The sequence below is a fragment of the Salmo salar genome, chromosome ssa06, assembly GCF_905237065.1.
Source record: "Salmo salar chromosome ssa06, Ssal_v3.1, whole genome shotgun sequence".
Taxonomy (NCBI): domain Eukaryota; kingdom Metazoa; phylum Chordata; class Actinopteri; order Salmoniformes; family Salmonidae; genus Salmo; species Salmo salar.
This window is the reverse complement of record NC_059447.1, coordinates 75,521,415-75,531,227: the sequence shown is the minus strand read 5'-3', so window position 1 is coordinate 75,531,227 and position 9,813 is coordinate 75,521,415. Positions and strand designations below refer to the sequence as shown.

Below are 9,813 nucleotides of genomic sequence, written 5' to 3'. Positions count from 1 at the left end.
TAATCAATCACTAAATCTAACTTTCAATAACAGACAACTGGCTAACATGGTTCATAGATAAACAGACTGAAGTCCTACAATTCATCCACCTCACTGATATTATGAGAACAAGTTGATGTTATAGACAGATCAAATAATGTGACCACTGATGCCGAGCTTCAAAGTCCCTGATCCTATAATCATACCATCATATCATTATTTCATTCAATCCTGTCATGTAACGGTCATATCAGATCAATGGGTTGCATTGTTTTGTGCTCGTCCTCAAAATTAGAACAACTCGATAAGCCATCGGTGGTGTTGGACGCTGGCGTCGCCCCAGTGATGCGCCACCTGCAGCTTGCCAGCTGCGCCACATCAAAGCCCAACACCATTAGGGTTGGTTCACATTCAAACCCATACGTCATAGATGGACCACATTCACCCTTTTTTATTTTATTTCCAGTGATGTTGGATGTTCCCTCTCCCACTCGCTAGCAATCAAATCTTCTGACGTAACAAAACACCCATTCCAAATTCAGCCTATTTGTTGGCCTACTAGAAGTCTTTGGAAGGACATGCAAATGCTGAATATGTCATGAACAGCTGCAACGTTGCATAATCAGGTAACCGAGAATAGCGCTCAATACATTAACAAAAATAACGTCCAGTTCACTAGCCCATAGACCTATAATAGTCTTTGTCACTTTGCTGCACGTTTCACCTCACAGTCCTTCACTGTCTGTCATTCAATCACCTCAAATCTAAAGGAGGCCGTTGCATGGAATATTGTGGCCATATCTGACAGAAAATAAATTAACAGCCTACATTATTTTGTTTAAATTGCATTATTACCCCGCTAATATTTTGCGGCCGAATCCTCTTCCAGTTCAACCGCGCGCCGCTCTTAAAACACAGGTGCTCTAATTTCTGACGGTCTCTGCAAGCCCCACTCCCCTCCTCTCCACAATATCCCGGATGTAAGCCTGCACACTCTCTCACACACACACAGCCGTCGCTCCACACAGGACTGTACCGCGCAGCTCAGTAGCACCACGGAGCGACATTAACATGGCGCTGGCAGCCACATAACGGTACCCACCATAATAATCATAATACCTAGACCAAATACAGCGGCGGGACATGTGAGGGCGACAGCCTCAAGACAGCAGGTAGGTGCAATTCTAGTAATCGATAAACGCTCTGCGATAAGCCATTATGATGACATATGGTCGCCTCTTGCAGAACACCTCTCTCCCATTCATTAGCCTAGGCTTCTAGTCCTACAGTTAAACACCACTGCCACTGACAGCGGTTTGTTCTTCTCTACAAGACTGTCGGGAATAGCTTAAACAAATAAATATGTAGTTGGGAATGAGCGTATGTAATCATGGCTACAGGCTGCAGGGAAGACGACGTGCAACGACCGCTGTCCTTGGTGTTGAAACCGAAATGCTGTCTGCATTTTGTAAATAGATGATAGTCAGTGAAGCAATCAATCAATGGAGTCTTAAGAAAACCGATGCTGGTTTGTTTTTAGGGGGTAATATTCACCAGCAGGGTTTGACATTATCCTTGGTTACAATAAGGATGTTCACCAATAGATGAGAGTTCAGTAGGCCAGTACAGTAGGCCAGTACAGTAGGCCAGTACAGCAGTCTAGTACATTAGGCTAGTACAGTAGACCAGTACAGTAGGCCAGTACAGCAGTCTAGTACATTAGGCTAGTACAGTAGACCAGTACAGTAGGCCAGTACAGCAGTCTAGTACATTAGGCTAGTACAGTAGACCAGTACAGTAGGCCAGTACAGTAGGCCAGTACAGCAGTCTAGTACATTAGGCGAGTACAGTAGGCCAGTACAGTAGGCCAGTACAGCAGTCTAGTACATTAGGCTAGTACAGTAGACCAGTACAGTAAGCCAGTACAGCAGTCTAGTACATTAGGCTAGTACAGTAGACCAGTACAGTAGGCCAGTACAGCAGTCTAGTACATTAGGCTAGTACAGTAGGCCAGTACAGTAGGCCAGTACAGTAGGCCAGTACAGCAGTCTAGTACATTAGGCTAGTACAGTAGGCCAGTACAGTAGGCTAGTACAGTAGGCCAGTACAGTAGGCCAGTACAGCAGTCTAGTACATTAGGCCAGTACAGTAGGCCAGTACAGTAGGCCAGTACTGTAGGCCAGTACAGCAGTCTAGTACATTAGGCTAGTACAGTAGACCAGTACAGTAGGCCAGTACAGCAGTCTCGTACATTAGGCTAGTACAGTAGACCAGTACAGTAGGCCAGTACAGCAGTCTAGTACATTAGGCTAGTACAGTAGACCAGTACAGTAGGCCAGTACAGCAGTCTAGTACATTAGGCTAGTACAGTATGCCAGTCCAGTAGGCAGTACAGTAGGCTAGTTCAGTAGACTATTTTAGTAGGCTAGTACAGTAGGCTAGTACAGTTGGCTAATACAGTGGACCAGTACAGTAGGGTAGTACATTAGGCTAGTACAGTAGACTAATTTAGTAGGATAGTACAGTAGGCTACAGCAGGCTAGTACAGTAGGATAGTACAGTAGGATAATACAGCTGACCTGTACAGTGGGCTAGTACAGTAGGATAGTACAGTAGACTAGTTCAGTAGGCTAGTTCAGTAGGCTACAGCAGGCTAGTACAGTAGGATAGTACAGTAGGATAATACAGTGGACCAGTACAGTAGGCTAGTACAGTAGGCTAGTACAGTAGACTAGTTTAGTCGGCTAGTACAGTAGGCTAGTACAGTAGACTAGTTCAGTAGGCTAGTTCAGTAGGCTACAGCAGGCTAGTACAGTAGGATAGTACAGTAAACTGGTACAGTAGGCCGGTACAGTAGGCCGGTACAGTAGGCCCGTACAGTAGGCTAATACAGTAGGACAGCACAGTAGGCTACAATAGACGGTTTGGTTGAACAAATGGTGAGTTTTAAAGTTCAATGCATCTCCAGGATTATAAGATGTGTAGAGAAAAATGAAAAGTGGTATGCTGCTGGGGTCTAACTCTGAGCCAAATCCTGCTACAGGGGACTGGATATACAAAGGAACAGAATGTAGCCAATTCCTCCTGAGTGTCATTGGCACATTAGTGCTGTTGCAAATCAATGACTGGTAGGTAAAAAAAAGTAATAATAATAATAATAATAATGTAATTTCATGGTTTTGCTCTTTTAATATATTTGGCCTCTACATGTTTAGTTGAGGATATCGCTGAGTTACTGCAGCTATTCTGCTGTGACTGTTTTAAACGGAGGTCCTGTGTCTCATCCAGAAAGCCTTGACTCCCTGTCCCCGTCCCTGTCTCTCTCCCAGTCCCTGTCCCCGTCCCTGTCTCTCTCCCAGTCCCTGTCCCCGTCCCTGTCTCTCTCCCAGTCCCTGTCCCCGTCCCTGTCTCTCTCCCAGTCCCTGTCCCCGTCCCTGTCTCTCTCCCAGTCCCTGTCCCCGTCCCTGTCTCTCTCCCAGTCCCTGTCCCCGTCCCTGTCTCTCTCCCAGTCCCTGTCCCCGTCCCTGTCTCTCTCCCAGTCCCTGTCCCCGTCTGTCCCCAACTGTCCCCAACCCTCAGACAAGGCTAGGCCTTTTGCAGCTCACAGTAACATACACACACACACACACACACACGCACATACAGTCACCGGTTATCCGGTTGGTAATGTATTCAGCAGCGAGCACAACAGCTTTACATAATGATCAAAGCTTGAGGAGGCTCTGCGTACAGTAGGCCTAATAATAACCTTTGAAGTTATAAGAACATGAATTCCTCTAATATTAGACTCAAATGCTAGAATAGAGTGGGTCTAGACATAGAAGTATAATGCATTCATTCTATAGTATAGGCCTGTTTATGTTTGTCTTGCAGTAGCAGTGTATGGGCTTGGAGAGTGAATGACATTGGTAAGGAATGACATAGTATTTGCTATATTTGTCCATATGGCTATACTATACGCTCTTCGAAAAAAGGGTTCTTCAAAGGGTTCTCCTATGGGGACAGCCGAAGAACCCTTTCAGGTTCTAGATAGCACCTTTTTTTCTAAGAGTGTACTAGTCCATCATATTGTAGGATGTGCCTCTGATATACTCATGGACTTCACATTATGATAGACCACTTGTCTAGTCACGTCTTTCACCCTGACTTTGTATGTCTGTAACATCTCTCTCACTGACACTATTGATACAGTAGAATGGGAGACTACAGTTTTTTTCATACAGGTATGTAGTAATCGAGGGACTCTTTAGTTTAGTTGACGGTTAAATATGTGTGTGTGTGTGTGTGTGTGTGTGTGTGTGTGTGTGTGTGTGTGTGTGTGTGTGTGTGTGTGTGTGTGTGTGTGTGTGTGTGTGTGTAAGCCCCTGTAAGACTCAGTGGAGATTTGAACGCAGTGTGTCTGGGAGACTTACAGAGATTGATTCTGATGATGGAAGGAATGACTGGAGGATAATGTAAATGAACTAGACACAGATAGAGAGAAGAGAAGGAGGAGGAGGAGGAGAAGGAGAGAAGAGGAGGAGAGAGTTAGAGGAGGAGAGAGGAGGAGGATGTACAAGAAGAAAGAGAGAAGGAGGAGGAAGAGGAGGAGAAGAGGAAGAGGAAAGATGAGAGAATGATGAGTTGGAAGAGGAGGATGAAGAAGAGGAAAGAGTGGAAGAGGAGGAAGAGGAGAGGATGAGGAAGAGGAGAGGATGCGGAAGAGGAGAGGAGGAGGACAATGGCGAGGAGTTGGAAGAAGAGGATGAAGAAGAGAAAAGAGTGAAGAGGATAGAGAGGATGGAGAGGATAGAGTCAGAGAGAGAGAGCAAGAGAGAGAGAGAAAAAAAGAAAGAAAGAAAGAAAGAAAGAGAGAGAGAGAGAGAGAGGAAAGAGTGAATACCAAAGACAAGAGTAACACAGAGTAGAGAGGAGGATGAAAAAAGCATGAAAAGAGGAGCATAGAGAGAGAGAGAGTTGTCTAAAGAGGAGAAAGAGAGAGGAGAGAAAGAGAGGTGTCTGAAAATGAGAAAGAGAGAGAGGTGTCTGAAAATGAGAAAGAGAGAGGAGAGAGATAGGGGTCTAAATAAGAGAAGGAGAGAGAGAGAGGTGTCTGAAAATGAGAAAGAGAGAGAGGAGAGAGAGGTGTCTGAAAATGAGAAAGAGAGAGGAGAGAGATAGGGGTCTAAAGAAGAGAAGGAGAGAGAGAGAGGTGTCTGAAAATGAGAAAGAGAGAGAGGAGAGAGAGGTGTCTGAAAATGAGAAAGAGAGAGGAGAGAGATAGGTGTCTAAAGAGGAGAGAGAGGAGAGAAAGGCGAGCGAGGGGTGTCTAAAGAGGAGAAACAGAGAGGAGAGAGAGGAGAGAGAGGAAAGCGAGAGGTGTCTAAAGAGGAGAAAGAGAGAGGAGAGAGAGAGGTGTCTAAAGAGGACAGAAGGAGAGGAGAGAGAGGAGAGAGAGGAGAGCCAGAGGTGGCTAAAGAGGAGAAAGAGAGAGAGGAGAGAGAGGTGTCTAAAGAGGAGAAAGAGAGAGGAGAGAGAGGAGAGCAAGAGGTGTCTAAAGAGGAGAGAGAGAGGTGTCTAAGGAGGAGAGAGAGGAGAGAGAGAGGGGTGTCTAAAGAGGAGCGAGAGAGAGGAGAGAGAGATGTCTAAGGAGGAGAGAGAGAGAGGAGAGAGGTGTCTAAGGAGGAGAGAGGAGAGAGAGGAGAGAGAGAGAGGGGTGTCTAAATAGAAGAAAGAGAGAGAGGAGAGAGAGGAGAGAGAGGAGAGCGAGAGGTGTCTAAAGAGGAGAAAGAGAGAGGAGAGAGAGGTGTCTAAAGAGGAGAAAGAGAGAGAGGAGAGAGGTGTCTAAAGAGTAGAAAGAGAGAGGAGAGAAAGGTGTCTAAAGAGGAGAGAGGAGAGAGAGAGGTGTCTAAAGAGGAGAGAGAGGAGAGCGAGAGGTGTCTAAAGAGGAGAAAGAGATTGGAGAGAGAGAGGTGTCTAAAGAGGAGAGAGGAGAGAGAAAGGTGTCTAAAGAGGAGAGAGGAGAGAGAGAGGTGTCTAAATAGGAGAAAGAGAGAGGAGAGAGAGATGTCTAAAGAGTAGAAAGAGAGAGGAGAGGGAGAGGTGTCTAAAGAGTAGAAAGAGAGAGGAGAGAGAGAGGTGTCTAAAGAGGAGAGAGAGGAGAGAGAGTTGTCTAAATAGGAGAAAGAGAGAGGTGTCTAAAGAGGAGAAAGAGAGAGGAGAGAGAGGAGAGAGAGGAGAGCAAGAGGTGTCTAAAGAGGAGAGAGAGAGGTGTCTAAGGAGGAGAGAGAGGAGAGAGAGGAGAGGGAGAGGGGTGTCTAAAGAGGAGCGAGAGAGAGGAGAGAGAGGTGTCTAAGGAGGAGAGAGAGAGAGGAGAGAGAGGAGAGAGAGAGAGGGGTGTCTAAATAGAAGAAAGAGAGAGAGGAGAGAGAGGAGAGAGAGGAGAGCGAGAGGTGTCTAAAGAGGAGAAAGAGAGAGGAGAGAGAGGTGTCTAAAGAGGAGAAAGAGAGAGAGGAGAGAGAGGTGTCTAAAGAGTAGAAAAAGAGAGGAGAGAGAAAGGTGTCTAAAGAGGAGAGAGGAGAGAGAGGTGTCTAAAGAGTAGAAAGAGAGAAGAGAGCGAGAGTTGTCTAAAGAGGAGAGAGAGGAGAGCGAGAGGTGTCTAAAGAGGAGAAAGAGATTGGAGAGAGAGAGGTGTGTAAAGAGGAGAGAGGAGAGAGAGAGGTGTCTAAATAGGAGAAAGAGAGAGGAGAGAGAGATGTCTAAAGAGTAGAAAGAGAGAGGAGAGGGAGAGGTGTCTAAAGAGTAGAAAGAGAGAGGAGAGAGAGAGGTGTCTAAAGAGGAGAGAGAGAGGAGAGAGAGTTGTCTAAATAGGAGAAAGAGAGAGGTGTCTAAATAGGAGAGAGAAAGGAGAGAGAGACGTGTCTGAAGAGGAGAAAGATAGGTGTCTAAAGAGGAGAAGGAAAGAGAGGAGAGAGAGGAGAGGTGTCTGAAGAGGAGAAAGAGAGGAGCGAGAGAGAGGTGTCTAAAGAGGAGAAAGAGAGAGGAGAGAGAGAGGTATCTGAAAATGAGAAAGAGAGAGAGGAGAGAGAGATGTGTCTAAAGAGGAGAAAGAGAGGAGAGAGAGGTGTCTGAAGAGGAGAAAGAGAGGAGAGAGAGAGGTGTCTAAAGAGGAGAAAGAGAGGAGAGAGAGAGGTGTCTGAAGAGGAGAAAGAGAGGAGAGAGGTGTCTGAAGAGGAGAAAGAGAGAGAGGAGAGAGAGAGGTGTCTGAAAATGAGAAAGAGGAGAGAGAGAGGTGTCTAAAGAGGAGAAAGAGAGGAGAGAGGTGTCTGAAGAGGAGAAAGAGAGGAGAGAGAGAGGTGTCTAAAGAGGAGAAAGAGAGGAGAGAGGTGTCTGAAGAGGAGAAAGAGAGAGAGGAGAGAGAGAGGTGTCTGAAAATGAGAAAGAGGAGAGAGAGGGGTGTCTAAAGAGGAGAAAGAGAGAGAGGAGAGAGAGAGAGTGGTGTTTGAAGAGGAGAGAGAGGGGTGTCTGAAGAGGAGAGAGAGAGAGTGGTGTCTGAAGAGGAGCGAGAGAGGAGAGAGAGGTGTCTGAAGAGGAGAGGGAGAGAAGAAAGAGAGGTGTCTAAAGAGGAGAGAGAGAGGAGAGAGGTGTCTGAAGAGGAGAGAGAGGAGAGAGAGAGAGGTGTCTGAAGAAAAGAGAGAGGAGAAAGAGGTGTCTAAAGAGGAGAGAGAAGAGAGAGAGAGAGAGAGAGAGACAGGAGAGACCGAGAGGTGTCTAAAGAGGAGAGAGAGAGGAGAGAGTGAGAGGTGTCTAAAGAGGAGAGAGAGAGGAGAGAGAGAGAGAGTTGTCTAAAGAGGATAGAGAGGAGAGAGAGGAGAGAGAAGAGAGAGAGAGGAGAGAGTGAGAGGAGTCTAAAGAGGAGAGAGAGAGAGGAGAGAGTGAGAGGTGTCTAAAGAGGAGAGAGATGAGAGCGAGAGGTGTCTAAAGAGGAGAAATAGATTGGAGAGAGAGAGGTGTGTAAAGAGGAGAGAGGAGAGAGATGTGTCTAAATAGGAGAAAGAGAGAGGAGAGAGAGATGTCTAAAGAGTAGAAAGAGAGAGGAGAGAGAGAGGTGTCTAAAGAGGAGAGAGAGAGAAGAGAGAGTTGTCTAAATAGGAGAAAGAGAGAGGTGTCTAAATAGGAGAGAGAAAGGAGAGAGAGACGTGTCTGAAGAGGAGAAAGAGAGGTGTCTAAAGAGGAGAAGGAAAGAGAGGAGAGAGAGGAGAGATGTCTGAAGAGGAGAAAGAGAGGAGAGAGAGAGAGGTGTCTAAAGAGGAGAAAGAGAGAGGAGAGAGAGAGGTATCTGAAAATGAGAAAGAGAGAGAGGAGAGAGATGTGTCTAAAGAGGAGAAAGAGAGGAGAGAGAGGTGTCTGAAGAGGAGAAAGAGAGGAGAGAGAGGTGTCTGAAGAGGAGAAAGAGAGGAGAGAGAGAGGTGTCTAAAGAGGAGAAAGAGAGGAGAGAGAGAGGTGTCTGAAGAGGAGAAAGAGAGGAGAGAGGTGTCTGAAGAGGAGAAAGAGAGAGAGGAGAGAGAGAGGTGTCTGAAAATGAGAAAGAGGAGAGAGAGGGGTGTCTAAAGAGGAGAAAGAGAGAGAGGAGAGAGAGGGGTGTCTGAAGAGGAGAGAGAGAGAGTGGTGTCTGAAGAGGAGCGAGAGAGGAGAGAGAGGTGTCTGAAGAGGAGAGGGAGAGAAGAAAGAGAGGTGTCTAAAGAGGAGAGAGAGAGGAGAGAGGTGTCTGAAGAGGAGAGAGAGGAGAGAGAGAGAGGTGTCTGAAGAAAAGAGAGAGGAGAAAGAGGTGTCTAAAGAGGAGAGAGAAGAGAGAGAGAGGAGAGACAGGAGAGACCGAGAGGTGTCTAAAGAGGAGAGAGAGGAGAGAGTGAGAGGTGTCTAAAGAGGAGAGAGAGAGGAGAGAGAGAGAGAGTTGTCTAAAGAGGATAGAGAGGAGAGAGAGGAGAGAGAAGAGAGAGAGAGGAGAGAGTGAGAGGAGTCTAAAGAGGAGAGAGAGAGAGGAGAGAGTGAGAGGTGTCTAAAGAGGATAGAGAGGAGAGAGAGGAGAGAGAGAGAGTTGTCTAAAGAGGATAGAGAGGAGAGAGAGAGAGAAGAGAGAGAGAGGAGAGAGTGAGAGGAGTCTAAAGAGGAGAGAGAGAGAGGAGAGAGTGAGAGGTGTCTAAAGAGGAGAGAGAGAGGAGAGAGAGAGAGAGTTGTCTAAAGAGGATAGAGAGGAGAGAGAGGAGAGAGAAGAGAGAGAGAGGAGAGAGTGAGAGGAGTCTAAAGAGGAGAGAGAGAGAGGAGAGAGTGAGAGGTGTCTAAAGAGGATAGAGAGGAGAGAGAGGAGAGAGAGAGAGAGAGTTGTCTAAAGAGGATAGAGAGGAGAGAGAGAGAGAGGAGAGAGAGATAGGAGAGGTGTCTAAAGGGGAGAGAGAGGAGAGAGAGGAGAGAGAGAGAGGAGAGAGAGGAGAGAGTGAGAGTTGTCTAAAGAGGAGAGAGAGGAGAGAGAGAGACAGAGAGAGAGGAGAGAGAGATAGGAGAGGTGTCTAAAGGGGAGAGAGTAAATACTGTAGAGTTAGACAGACACATTCATCTTCATAGGTCACAGATAGGTCACAGATAGGTCACAGATAGGTCACAGATAGGTCACAGATAGGTCACAGATAGGTCATGGCCATTGTGTTTCTCACTTCTTGTTTAGTGATTAAAATATCTTCCTGTGTGTGTTCTGCAGGACTCACTGTGTGTGTGTGTGTTCTGCAGGACTCACTGTGTGTGTGTGTGTTCCACAGGACTCACTGTGTGTGTGTGTGAGAGAGAGAGTGGGTGTTCTGC

The 9,813-nt window shown here is 46.6% G+C and overlaps 1 protein-coding gene across 1 annotated transcript in view; it reads left to right on the top strand.

Annotated features, from left to right (window-relative positions):
- The first annotated feature begins 970 nt into the window (after positions 1–970).
- Positions 971–9,813, top strand: part of LOC106608064 (serine/threonine-protein kinase PAK 5) — a 131,892-nt gene continuing 123,049 nt past the window's right edge. The window contains exon 1 of the mRNA XM_014205744.2: positions 971–1,151. The gene's annotated coding sequence lies outside the window, so the exon portion shown is untranslated. The remainder of the gene's footprint in view (positions 1,152–9,813) is intronic.